The following is a 14,587-nucleotide window of genomic DNA, read 5'->3' as shown; positions in this document are numbered from 1 at the left end:
CACCTATATGCCCTCTTCCACCTCCACCCACCACTCTCAGCCCCCACAATCACCACACTGTTGTCCATGAGTTCTACTTTTTTTTTCTGCTCAATCCTTCCACTCCCCCAATACACCAAAGATGTCTGCCTGTTCTCTATCTGTGTTTGTTTCTGTTTGTTTATAAGTGATTAATTTTATAATATGTCATAGAGAAAACTCATACTTTAAATGAAAAAAAAATACAAGTGGGAACAAATAGATCTTCCTTGCCCATTAAATTATATAACTTGGGTGGTTTATATCTCCATCTTTGAAATTAATGGCATGATTTAGTCCTATAGCTGTTTTATTATATATAATGAAGAATTGTACATAATTTAAAAATCAGTCTCATGTATGAGGGGATATTAACTAAGAAAACATCTTTCTGAACATAGAAATAAAAAGGAACTTTCTGTAACAACGATCTGTATTCCTTTTCTCTTTGTTTTCTTTCCTTAAGGAGTCTATCAAAGGTTTTAATGGAATCTCGGACCCTGTTAAGCAAGCTATACATTCTTTCAGCTGACTTTGACAACAGGGTTGTTTTGGAAACTATATACTTTTATGAAACACTGTTCATGTAATGCTTTGTGAGATACATCTAGAGTCATGACATTGGGGGCAGGGGTAGGTAAAAAAAAAATCCATTTATGACCAAGTTATCTATCTATATATAATTTTTAGAATATCTCTTTCCTTCTGCATATGGATGGAATAGGTATTAATTAATCTAATCAATAGATTAATTAGATATTTTTACAAATTATAAAACAGGTTCCATTTTTAACAGCTTTCTCTCTTGCCAATGCCTAACAAATAATATAAGTACTAAAAAGAGAATTGATTGCTTGATTAATGAGTATTTACATATATGTAACACCAAGTTCTAAAAATTATAGATGCCTCCTTTACTAGAAGGTCCAGCTCATTGGCTTGCACAAAATAACTTACTGTTAAAGGACATATGGTTATGTATTCAAAGAGAACTGCAGCAGTAGTTTTATCCTGTTATGTATTAAAGCATTAGAATTGTGAAATATCAGCATAATCCTTATGTTCTGATTTCATAAATAAATAATAGCTCCATTGGAATCGACAATTTGTCAGATATTTAAATGTATAATGAATTTTATAGGTTCCCAAACTCCGTATTATATAACTTACACATTCAATTCTATCTTGGGAAATATCCTTTCTAGATGACAACTGAAAGCTAAATTTCTATAACATATATATTCCCTGATTGACAGAAAAGACACTGCAGCAAGGGGTGCTGGGTATTACAAATAATTCCCACTAAAAGAATGTTTCATATTGGAGTGCAAGGAACACTATGCACGTCCAGACAGAGACTAATCTAATGAGAACAAGGCATGGCTTCACATGAAATGAACTTTGTCCTATGTTCCTCACCAGTTTTTCTTCATTTCCTGTATTAATAAAACAAAAGTGCGACATTTCAACAGTGGGGCCCTTTCAGCTCTTCTTTTCCCAGTGAAGAAAAACACTTTTTATGTATGACATATTTCAGACAACATGGATAACAAGGTTAGAAAAATAGCAAAGGACCATTATGCTTGGGTTTATGTCAAATGTATTTGAGAGATTAGAATGTCTTTGGAGCTTGCAGTTGTTTTTCTGGAAACACGAAGTTTTCTGTGTTATCTCCTTACTGAATGCTAAAAGAAACTCGTGTCTATTTTGACACAAATCAACATGCCTTCGAGGTGTGAGGGCTCTGCTCTGGGAGATTGCTATGAATGAAAAAGCACTATACTGCCCTTGACCCCTAACAAGCACCATCGCTACCTGCAGCTTCTTGTTTAGTGTGGTCCCTGTGGACAATCAGATGTGAAGGAATTTGAGTACCATAATTAAGAAAACAGCATGAAAAATCAATATTCAAGTTAAAATAAAAATTTGTTTGCCTTACAAGTAGTTACCTGGCTTTAACAGAAGTCATGAGATTATCTATGCATTTTCCCCCCTTCATGTGGGAGAACTGTAGCGAAACAGAACAAAACAGTACAGCACTCAGGTATTCAAACCAACCGACTGTGTCCCCCTTCTCTTTTTCCCGTTTGCTTCATCACACTGTATATAACACAATGGGGGCAGAAGCCTTGTCATTTACAGTAACTATATAATGAGCTCTCCTGCTAGGACATGTGCACGAGTTTGTGCTTCTTGTGTGGTGAATGTTCATGAAGGGTGTGTCCCTCTTCGATTTCTCTAAGCTGAAGTTGAGCCACAATCCCCACAACCATTGGGATGCATTGTGTTGCATCGGTAGAAGGTGTTTATCTTGCTGTTATGATTTGTTGGAAAGTGTCATATTTGCACCATATGTTTAGGCTAGTTCCGGCTGATGGGACTGATGCCACACGTAAATTATGAGTTGAATGTAATAAAAAGTGTTGGGTTTTCTACTGCTGCTTTTGCATGGATATATGCACAGGGAAAAGTAGAGCGGAGGGAAAGAAAGAGTTGATCAACTCCTAGTTTTAGAGTTGGTCGTTAGAAATTAGATATTAAAAAAAAGGTGGCTCTGCTCAGAAGACATGGGCATATAAAAGCTTGGAATGCTTAATGCTTACAATTTCCCCTTAAATTATATAAATGGAAGTAAACATTTATTACTATTTGGTCAAGTGTAGCATAACTAGCATTCATATTTCATTGTTAGTAATGGAGGTATGTGGAGATATACACAGATCTTGAGACAGCTGTTTTTTAATATTGCATACAGGCTAGCAGTTCATTGAAAATAGAGGAGATAAGCCTGAAGGTTATATCTTAGAAGAAGGCAGTTCTTCATGCACAGCTCTTGTCCATTCTGATTTGGTTTGAAAATAAAAATCATGAAGTACCAACATCAAAGAAGAGTTGATTCAGGGAAAGGGAGAGGGAACGGGGGATTTTTCCAGAAAGGGTGGTGTCACTGTCCAGGAAAATGTCAGGCGAGTTTCCATTTCTTTATTCAAGTCCAAAAGTGCTAGTTTCTTCTACTGCTGTTAGCAGCTTTTCATACAGCATGGAGTACGAGGGATAAGGTGGAAGATCCAATCTGTTGAAGCATGTGTGTGCCCTGAATGGGGGAGAAAAAGATTGGTGAAGGTGTTTTTTTCAATGATATAACTGGTTTGGATATATCTATGATCAGTCGGAAGCAGTGAATCAGAAGTTAGCAGAACCACCATGTAGGACCACCATAAAACATTGGGAACTAGGAAACATAGCCTTCTAGACTTGAATAGACCAGTTGAGGAAGTGGACTCACTAGAAACAGGTAGTTTGCATTTGTTAGCAAACCACACTGAACTAGAACTACACTAGCAAACCAATGGTATCAGCTTTATTTTGCAATTAAGGTGTGAAAATGAGTGTGGTTAGTGAAGGAGACAGAAATATAATTAGTATTGGAGGGTCATATTCCCAAGCCTCCTTGCCCACCTCTGACTTCTGGGTCTTAGTAAACCACGTACATATATTTAGAGATGCCAACAGATGGCTTGGAATTCTGAGATACAAAGCTCTATCAGGTCAGGTGTGCCCTGGAGACAGTCCAGCTCCTCTACAGTTCCTGATGGGACAGATAGACTGCATTTCTAAGAACAGCTGAGCTTGTGGGATAGTCCTCCCTGGTTGCCTAGAGCAGTGGTCGGCAAACTGCGGTTCATGAGCCACGGTTTGCCGCTCTGTTGAGAAATGACTTTGCCGACCACTGGGATAAAGACTTAATCACAAGGAACAACAACAGCCTATAATTATTGGAATCGAGAGTCTAGGTCAGTGGTCGGCAAACTCATTAGTCAACAGAGCGGCAAGCTGCGGCTCGTGAGCCGCAGTTTGCCCACCGCTGGCCTAGAGCGTCCCTTGCTACCTTCCCTGGTTTCTGCTTTACTTGCCATGTGCTTCATCCTGCAGAGTCACACATGCCAGTATCGGGCCTGGACAAGAAATGGCTTCCCTGCATGTGCTGACACAAGGACCAGGAACAGACCCATGTCACCTGTGCAGGCCTTAGAAGCCCAGGCCACACAGAATCCTCCCATGGAACTTCAAATGGGCCTGACTGGCTGCGCCCTGTCAGAGGTTCTTTTTGTTTTGTTTTGTTTTTTAGAAACCTTGGTTGATGCCACGTCCTATACCAAAGTAGGAAGAAAGGTAGGTGGGTACAGCTGAAGGTTAATTGAATGCCTTTTTCTCCATAGAAGGGGTGGTAATTTGAAATGGTGTTTTGAGAAGCCAACCAGCACAGAAAAGGGCACTATAAAATAAAATAATAATATAAAATAACAATAAAATAATTTTAAAAATCACAAAACAAACATACATATAGACAAAACTACACAAAATCCTAACCAAAAAATAACATTTTTTTCCTTCATTAGAATTTTTTTGGGATATTAAACTCTTCTTTTTTAAAAAAAAATGTTTTATTGACTTTTTACAGAGAGGAAGGGAGAGGGATAGAGAGTTAGAAACATCAATCAGCCGCCTCCTGCACCCCCCCCCCCCCCCACTGGGATGTGCCCACAACCAAGGTACATGCCCTTGACTGGAATCAAACCTGGGACCCTCCAGTCCACAGGTCGGTGCTCTATCCATTGAGCCAAACCAGTTAGGGCTTAAACTCTTCTTTTAAATGACAAGATCCCCAGGGGAGTTGTGTATTATTTATAACTTTGTTATCAGAGTCCCAGTGATCAGGCGCATGCAGTGCTCTGGGAATGGGGAAGATTGGGGGTGAAGGAAGGTAGGAAGAGGGGAGAGGAAAGAGGTTTTCCTGCACAAGGAGAATTGTGGAGAATGTTGTTGTTTTTTGCCTCTCAGCATCCATTCTTCCTTCTTTTGATAACAGCTTTTTCTTTTTTTTTTTTTAAATATATAGTTTATTGATTTTTCACAGAGAGGAAGGGAGAGGGATAGAGAGCTAGAAACATCGATGAGAGAGAGACATCGACCAGCTGCCTCCTGCACACCCCCCATCAGGGGATGCGCCCGCAACCAATGTACATGACCTTGACCGGAATCGAACCTGGGACCTTCCAGTCCGCAAACCGACGCTCTCTCCACTGAGCCAAACCGGTTTTGGCTGATAACAGCTTTTTCTTTGGCCTTGGGAAACCAAGTGTGGGAACAGGATAATAGGGTATATGACCTTAAGGATTTAACTGGGAAGACACGTAAAAATAGGCCAAGATTAGCAGAGGTCTCAGATTATTAACTAAGATTCAAATAGGCCTAAATTGACTTCTGAAGAAAATATTTACCCAAGCTTATGTGTGTGAGTAGAAGTGGAAGAGTACTCAGTAAACTGAGTAGGATAACAGTTACAGCGGTTCTTCTCTATGTTTATAAAGATTGAAACTAGGACATACTCGGGGCTCTGGCTAACTAAAGTAAGTGGAGCAGAAACATCCCAAGTGCGCGTTTGGAACTTGCTGAATTAGCCTCAAGCAAGATATGAGCAGGAATAATCTTGGTTTTCTTCCTCTGATCCTTTTAACTGTGACTCCATGAGTGAAAATATTATAGAGAAAAACATCCCATATTTACAATATACATTAATTCTGTCAAAGGTAATTTCTGGGAGTAAACTGAAAGCAGTAGCCAATGGCACCTCTTCAAGACCCAGTCTGAACACCCAGAATTTCTTCAATAATTACTTTTGTCTACAGCCTTGATGAACCCCCTTAAATAAATTTCAGTTTGTAACCTAAAAACGTCTGAACACAATCTGGCCATTTCCCACCCCCTGGCCTTGCTCCTGCTGCTGCTTCAGGCAGGAATTCCCCTCCACCCATTCCCTGCCCCTCAGTGCTCACCTAAATGCCAGCGTTTTGTGTGACATCTCCTTTGGTCTCAATCAGGTTCGTTCTTTGTTCTACTTGCTTTTCCTTTTCATTCTTAGTGCCCCTCTGATCCTACCTTGTGTTATAATGTCTTACTACCAGGCTCTTTTCCTCCCTAGACTGGGAGCCCCTCTGGGCAGGTACCTTGTTTTATCTCAGCCCTCCTCAAGGTGCACTATGGGGGTAAGGGACTGACAAATGGTGACTCAATCTCATGTCTAAAACCTTAGCAGGATGTTTCCTGATGACTGCAGCCTACAAATCTATTATTAAAATAGACAAATGGGAAGTTTGCCCTTTTGGGCTTATTTTCTTGCCAGACTTAATTCAGTAGGTCCAACTATCAGCAGAACCATGCAAATGAACGTGAGGGTCTGCTGAACTCTGTGGGTAAATCCAGGGCTGAAAACTGCACCAAAGCTTTAGGCTGCTATTAATCAGCTAGGTATGGATTCTGTTTTCTGGGCCTCTAATACATGCAAATTGCGGAATTGTCTTCAGGACACTCTGGGAATGTCAAATCTGAGAATGCTATGAAAATAATAGTTTGGAATTCAGCAAAGGTATTTGGGAGGCCATGTAGAAATAGAGTTGACTATAATGGGAATCTTCTTTAATAATTAGAAAATATCATCACAAGAAAATAATATGGATCAATCTTTTCTTCTGTTTGTTGAGCAGTATTTATTATAACAGTATCTATACAGAAGTATCTTTTTACTGCTTCTTATTTCACTGACCAGGTTTATGCTACTCAATGTGGCAAAGAAAAGACCCAGTAAGTGTTGGGATTAAAACTCACGTTAAAAGAAATTCATTCTGTTAAATTACCTGGATCCTTAGAGCCTCCCTTTTTGCATTTATCTCACAATAAGTTCCTCAATATCCTTAAAAAAAAACTTCACTTGACGATACGTTTTATTAATTTTTAGAGAGAAAGAGAGAGAGGTGAGAGAGAGAGAGAGAGAGAGAGAGAGATTGATTGCCTCCCGTAAAAGCCCCTATTGGGGATTGAACCCTGACCGGGAATCCTTCTGATGTATGGGAGAATGCTCCAATCAACTTTGAGCCACTCAGCCGAGGCCCACGATGTCTTACTATATAGCATTCACTGTAGAGACCTGACATATATGTGGTCCTATCCTCACACGTTTGAAAGCATAGTAACAAAATTGGCAACTACCGTACAGAGAATATCAAGTGATATGTTGTAGAAATACATACACAGAGCTGGGAAGAGTTACTTTGGGCTTCTAGCCTCTTCTCCCCCACACCCCTTGCCAACAGGTAAGAATTCCTCTTTTTAAAAAAATGCATTTTCATTGATTTTAGAGAGAGAGGAAGGGAGAGGGTGAAAGGCAGAAACATCAATGGGCTGCCTCCTGCATGTCCTACTGGGAATTGAGCCTGCAACCTTGCCGGGGGGGGGGGGGGGGGGGGGGGACGACAATCTCTTTAAATTGATTGGGCTACACACAGATTGGAAAGTTTCCCACAACTGACATATGAACCATGGTACTATAGCCCAAATACTATCAATCATTAAAAGAATCATTAAGAATATGGTCTAAATTAACCTCCCAGAGACTTCTTACCTGCACCTTTCACTAATCTTCAATATATATAAAAGCCTAAGCGACCGTCTGACCGTTCAACCATCTGCCTGGTTAGCTATGATGCACAATGACCACCAGGGGGCAGACGCTCAATGTAGGACCTGCCGAGCTGTATGTCTAGGATGACATACCTAGAATCAGAGAGGAGGGAGCCCGATTCCAGGGTGTGTCACCCGAGAACTACCCTCTTGCAATCCAGGACCCCTTGGGGGATGTCGGAGAGCCAGTTTTGGCCCAATCTCCGCAGGCCAGGCCGAAGGACCCCACCGGAACACAAATCCGTGCACTGGGCCTCTAGTAATGCATATAACAATACTTAGTGTTCCAGAAAAGAATTCTATGCTAAAGGATGATCACCCAAGCTCAAATAAAAGAGTATACCTTGCTCTCTTTAGCAGATTTCCTGAAGTTGGTAAAAGCCTCATACCTGGGTAGAGATGTAATTTTCCCCCATTTCTCTATGCAGAAACGCCGAAGCCCATTGCTTCCTCGAAGGGCCGCAAAGCCTTCATAGGGCACACTTGATGTTCCTGTGACGAACTGAAGTAATCTTAACCTCTGCTCGTTATTGAAGTGCTCCACCGCGGCCCAGAACCAGCGGATCACAAGATGCCCATCATGGTAACCTGAATGGAGCAAAAAGAGAGAGAATGAGAGGAAGTAGAAAAAAGAGGAAGGAGGGAAGGGAATAGTGAGATGAAATACACATCAGGTGTGGTAAGAACGAAACAGCTGCTTTTGATCTGCTGATTTCTGTAGTAATGGCCTGTAGGTAAGTCTTCAACAATTTGTGTAACTTGGTCAATTTTAAAAACAAAAGCAGATTTAGAAAGTACCTATTTTATAAAAATGATTATGTGTTCTGAGAGATGTTCTTAGAGATGTTTGGGAATCCATCAGTCATTTCCTGCCTCATATAAATGTAGACAAGGAATGACTAGACTTAGTAGAGATCATTAGGATCCTTAAGAGACAAAACCCTCTATAATACAATCTTTTTTAAAAATTTATTTATTACAGAGAGGAAGGGAGAGGGATAGAGAGCTAGAAACATCAATGAGAGAGAAACATCGATCAGCTGCCTCTTGCACACCCTCTACTGGGGATGTGCCCACAGCCAAGGTACATGCCCTTGACTGGAATCGAACCTGGGACTCTTCAGTCCATAGGCCGACGCTCTATCCACTGAGCCAAACCGGTTAGGGCAATACAATCTTTTATTTTATTTCCTGTTTTTCTGATGTCAGATCTTGGTAACTACATACCACGGAAGGGTCTTGGACTTAAGAAAGCCTGGAGGTAAAGGGCAAGCTTGGTGAATGGAAGATGCTGGGCTCTCCAGCAGCCATTGATACCTACCCCTGGAGCAGCTGCGCTCAGGCCAACCATGGGCTGAGATGAGTTGGGCCCATGGAAGAAGTATTGAGCCCTCTCACAGTACAGGTGAGAGACAAAGCTTGGATCAATTACTTAAGGTAAATAATTTGCTGCTGACTTCAAATGCAAGAGACATTCAAAGGTGGGAGAAATCAATGAAGAATGGGGTAGAAGCAGGAAAACCTTCATAAAAAAGAAGATGTGAGTTAAATATGCGAAGGCTTTGTATGAGTGGAGGGGAAGAGGAGAACATTTCTGGTGGGGGAAATAAAGAATAAGAATAATGAGGAAGAATATGGAGGACATAGCAAGCCGACTAGCATAGACAGGGATCTGGTGAGGACTGAAAGGAAACTTGCTGGGGAAGTTAGAGGTCCTTAACAATTTTGACTTGATACCTTAGGTCAGTGGTTTTCCTACCAGAATAAGAAGGGCCTAGAGGCCCCTCAAAGGCTTCTCATGGCTGAGTGAATTGGGGAGATAAGGGAGCCTGAGATGGCAGGTCTCCTCTCTCTCTCTTTCTCTCTCTCTCTCTCTCTTGTATTGATTGGGGTTTCTCTAATATGTTACACAAAGGAAGGGTTTTCAAACTGAAACTGTCAAAGAACTCTTCTATAAATAATGAGCTTGTTTTGTGGGTAGGGAATAGCATGATGAAAATAATGTTCCAGGAAAACTAGTTTGGCAGTGTGAAGATGAATAGTTAGGAGGGATTAGAAATTGGTTTTGGAGAGACCACAGAACGGGTGTAGCAAACAAGGACTGAGGTGAAGATGGTGCCAATTCTATAGGAAGTGGGACACAGTTCCCTGCCAGCATGCTACCCAGCTCAGGAGCTGGCTCATCAAGGATGGTATCCCCTGATGAATCTACTCTGAGTTAGGCCAGAGACGACCACCGGGGTGACTGTCAGCTGAAGGAAGGTTCAGGTGGGAAGATGGAGGAAGGCATATAGAAGAACCTTAATGAGTACACATGTATTAAAGTAAGAGCAAGTTTTTGCAGTCTTCAAAAAGTGATGACATACATAGATATATATACACCGAGTGGCCAGATTATTATGATCTCTGAACCCCTAATAATCTGGCCACTCAGTGTATAGCCTATATAATAAAAGGCTAATATGCAAATTGTCCCCTCGACCAGGAGTTCGACCAGCAGGCAGGCTGGCCAACTGCCCATGTCCCCTCCCTCTGGCCAGGCTGGCCGGACCTCACCCATGCATGAATTCATGCACTGGGCCTCTAATATATATATATTAATTAATCCCCTTTTAATGTGCACGAAATTCATGCACATTAAAAGGGGATTAATTAGAGGAAATAATTTAATATTGCTATTTGCCCTTTCTCTATAATGGAAGTGTCAGAGATGAAAGAAAATTAGTAAAATGTATATGAAAACCTTCCTCCTGTCAGAGGCTGGGGCACACCACAGGACCCAGAGTCAAGTCCCCGCCTCAGGTCCCCTGGCATGGTGCCAGGGTGGGGGGCATGGCCTGAGGTCCCCCAGCCCAGACCCAGCCAGTCCCACCCTTGTCAAGCCCCGCCGGGTGGGGGGCACGGCCTGAGATTCCTGTTAAGCCCTTCTGGGTGGGGGGGCACAGCCTGAGGTCCCCTGTCAAGCCCGGCTGGGTGGGGGGCACAGCCTGAACTCCCCTGTCAAGCCCCGCTGGGTGGGGGGCATGGCCTGAGGTCCCCTGTCAAGCCCAGCCAGGAAGGGAGGTACAGCCTCAGGTCCCCTGGCCCGATGCTGGGGCATGGGGCGTGGCCCAAGGTCCCCTGTCAAGCCTCGCTGGGCGGGGGCTGTGGTCTGAGGTCCCCCAGCCTGGCGCTGGGGTGGGGGGAGCAGCCTGAGGTCCCCTAGCCCAGCACCAGGAGGGGAAGCACACCTTGAGGTCCCCCGTCAAGCCCTGCCGGACGGGGGGCATGGCCTCAGGTCCCCCAGCCTGACACCAGGGCAGGGGGTGTGGCCTGAGGTCCCAAGTCAAGCCCTGCTGGGTGGGGGGCACAGCCTGAGGTCCCTTGTCAAGCCCCATGGGGGCAGGGGAGGGTGTACCCTCAGGTCCCTGCTGATTGCTCATTAAGGCTCCTTATGGGAACTTGGCCTCAGCTACGGGTGCAGCCATCTTTGTGATGGAGTGATGGTCAATTAGCATAGTCCCTCTTTCTTAGATAGGATACACTGAGTGGCCAGATTATTATGCATTCAGAGATCATAATAATCTGGCTACTCAGTGTATATATATATTCAACCACAAAAAAAGACCTATTTACAAAAATGACTATTTATGTAAAATATTCAGAATAGGTAAAATCATAAATACAGAATGCACATTGATGGTTGCCAGGGTCGGTGAAGAATGGGGAGCAACTGCTGAATGAGTACAGGCTTCCTTTAGGGATAATGGAAATGTTTGGGAACTAGCTAAAAGGGATGGTTGAGCAACACTGTGAACACACTAAATGCCATTGCATTGCTTACTTTAAAATGGTGAGTTTATTATGTCAATTTCCCCTCAAAAAATTTTAAAAAACTGATGACTTGTGTCTGTGATAGCTATATTATCATAAGCCCTGCCAGCTCACCTCCCCGGTACTCGGTGTTATTCCGCCAGTCATTTAGGTCGATTTCTGCTGTGCCAGCTATCACCAGCTCCAGTTCCCTGGCATCGAACACGGAGACAAGCCTAGAGTCTATGACCTGAAATACAGATTAGGCTTCAGCATACGGGTCCAACCACATTGAAAGTTCCATTCATTATTATTATTTCTGTGGTTTAAGCTGGGAAACTGATCATCATTTACACCTTCCCATCCCCCCCCCCCAATGTGCTATTATTGTGACTTACACATTTTGAAATACAAACCATTCATAAGCTGGGAATCAAAACAGGCCCCACGTTGGCCCGCCTGGCTGGTGTGGCTCAGTGGTGGAGCATTGAACTATGAATCAAGAGATCACGGTTTGATTCCCAGTTGGGGCATATGGCCAAGTTGCAGGCTCGATTCCCAGTGTGGGGCATGCAGGAGGCAGCCAATCAATGATTCTGTCTCCTCACTGATGTTTCTATCTCTCTCTCCCTCTCCCTTCCTCTTCGAAATCAATAAAAAAAATATTTTAAAAAAAGGCCCCATGCTTTTCACTACCTCTGATACTGCCCACCCCAATGATGTTATGAACAAACCTGACTTGACTTTCCTAGTTACATTTAAATTTTCAAGAAAACTTGCATTTTAAAGACATAAAGGTCTAAATCACTTTGGAGTGACTCAATAGCTATTAGTATTACCACTTCACTTAACAGGTATCTTCTCTTCCACATCAAACTATAACTTATTTCCTAGGAAGGAGCCTTAAAAGCATTATATTTTTCTTTCCTTTCCCCTCACTTCCATTCCCCTTTATTCAATGATCTGGGAGCACCTGCTTTGGTAGGGTTCTGAACTCTGGCTTTCCTGCACTCTGGGAACAGGAATGAGTCATGATGTTTTCGGCTTCTCTGCCTGCCCCATGTCCGTATCTCAGACTCAGTGTCCCCAAGCGGAAAACACCAGCCTGTCACAGCCCAGGCTCCATGACGGTTGTTTCTGTGATTCTGATGGCCTTAGAGACTTCATACTGGAGGAACCAGGCAGTGTTTGTCCATTCCAGACTGGCTTTTTTGCTTAGTGTCATGTCCTTGGGGTTCATCCAGGAGAGCAGACGTGTCATTGTGACGCAGAGACTGGCCGTTCTGTGAACTTGAGCTCACACTTTCACACCAGGGTTGGTCTTTGAAATGTCGGAGGTGGCGCTGAGCTTTCTGAAACCTGTGGGAAGGAGGGGTAGGCTTTGAGGGGCTGCTCCTCAAAACAGGAATGAGTCATGATGTTTTCCGCTCCTCTTCCTGCCCCATGTCCAGCTGGGGTGAGCCACCATGGCGGGTGGAAGGGTGTGGTCTGATCGTGTAATGAATCGAGTTGATGCCCGAGGGTGGAGCCTTCCAGGACCCAGTCCTCCTTGCTAAGGGGGGTAAGTGAGGTGGGGAATGGTCCCACCAAGAGGTAGCCCCTAGACCCCAGACTCAGCCAATCAGCCGGGTGAATGTGAGCCTTTATGTGACTCAGAAAATGGTGTCCCTTCTGCAGGTTAAAGGTTTAAAAATAAGCACATTATTCCTTAATAATAATTATTGTAACAAACAAAGACTCTATTTGAATAAGACATTTAATTCCACCAGAAAATTGTCAAAATATACACATTTCGTTAGAAGACACTTTACTGCCATCTACCCAAACTGTGGTGACCACATATTTCCTGTCTTTGAAGTAAAACAACATGTAACATTTTTTTCGAAGTGACAAATGTCTAGCTATGATTAACACGTTCTTCGCTGTGGCAGCTTGAACGATTGTAATAGCAGTCCTGAATTCATCTCCTAACAATTATTTTATTGTTTCTATCTCCTAATTATATCATAAACGGTTCTCTTTTCCACCATCCACATTCATTGTCACCATATTAGTTCATGTCCTTATTTCTAGCTTGGACTGTTGCAGTAGCCTGTAACTGGTCCTTCTACCTCCATTCCCCGCCCCCCATCCCCCCCCCCCCCCATGGCCAAGCTGCTCTCAGCACCCTGGATGCTGTGGCATTTGCTATTCTCTGTGCTGGAGGGTCCTTCACAGAGAAATTTCTGCGAGCTCTCCAAGTCTAAGGGCAGGATAGATTCCCTGAGTATGTCTTCTCCTTATCATCCCTCCATTGGAGGAGCACAGGCAACAGTGGCTTATGGGTTTGTTTCTAAGTCTGTTTCTCCACTTGGTTGTGACTCCATCTTGCAGGGCTCGTAGAGCTTCCGTTTTGCTCCCATACCACCTTGGACAAATCATGACCACACATTACGTAGGTTCAGTCTCTTTTCTTAGCGTTTGACCGAACTCCTTGAGTTGGGGATTGGTCTTGTGAGTCTTTGGGCCCCTGAATCAATACACTGCCGGCATCTGGTGGCCTCCACCTTACTGACGCCTGAGGTCCAGCCCCTCTCCCTCCTGTCCCAGAGTCTGGGAGGGGGTGAGAGGAGGGGTGTTGAGTGAGTACTGTCCTTACACTGTCCTTGTTAAAGCCACTGGGGGGCAGGGAGCCCCCATCCTTCCTTAGATCAGGGCTGGGCCAGAATCAGAGGCAGCCTTCCTTGTGCAAAGTCAATTCTCCCAAAGCTGATGTACCGGAAGATCATTTAGCAAAATGGTCAAATCAGCACGTAGTCAGCTTGCTAAATCATTGAGGAGTTATTTGAAGCTTTGGTTTGATTCAGAATGCTCCCCAATAGCTCAACGAGTGAGCTCTTCTTAACTCAGTTTACTGTCTTGTAAATTTTGGGGACCTGCTATCCCACTAGGCCTGTTGTTCTGCCCCTGAACCGACTCTGTTCTGGGAGTGACCCAGCTGGGGTGAGCCACCGTGGCCGGTGGAAGCCCTGGTCTGATCTTGTAATGAATCGAGTTGATGCCCGAGGGTGGAGCCTTCCAGGACCCAGTCCTCCTTACTAAGGGGGTAAGTGGGGTGGGGAATGGTCCCACCAAGAGGTAGCCCCTAGCCCCATGCCTGGGTGGGCAGGGACAGCTTCCCTTCAGCTTCCTCACGAGACCTGCCCAGGAGAAGGTGGCCCCTGGGGACTGAGCAGCCCCTCAAAGCCTACTCCTCCTTCCCGCAGGTTTCAGAAAGCTC

General features: G+C 43.8%; 1 long non-coding RNA gene across 1 annotated transcript; it reads right to left on the bottom strand.

The window, feature by feature from the left end:
- Positions 1 to 2,741: 2,741 nt before the first annotated feature.
- LOC129151477 (uncharacterized) lies at positions 2,742 to 8,048 on the bottom strand. Its single transcript, XR_008558165.1, has 2 exons — positions 7,926 to 8,048; positions 2,742 to 3,112 (listed from the first exon to the last, which is right to left on the bottom strand). It is a non-coding gene; the product is annotated as an uncharacterized LOC129151477 (long non-coding RNA).
- Between the last annotated feature and the right edge of the window lie 6,539 nt (positions 8,049 to 14,587).

The sequence above is a fragment of the Eptesicus fuscus genome, chromosome 14, assembly GCF_027574615.1.
Source record: "Eptesicus fuscus isolate TK198812 chromosome 14, DD_ASM_mEF_20220401, whole genome shotgun sequence".
Lineage (NCBI taxonomy): Eukaryota > Metazoa > Chordata > Mammalia > Chiroptera > Vespertilionidae > Eptesicus > Eptesicus fuscus.
The sequence above is the reverse complement of the archived record's forward strand: the minus strand, read 5'-3'. Positions and strand labels throughout refer to the sequence as shown.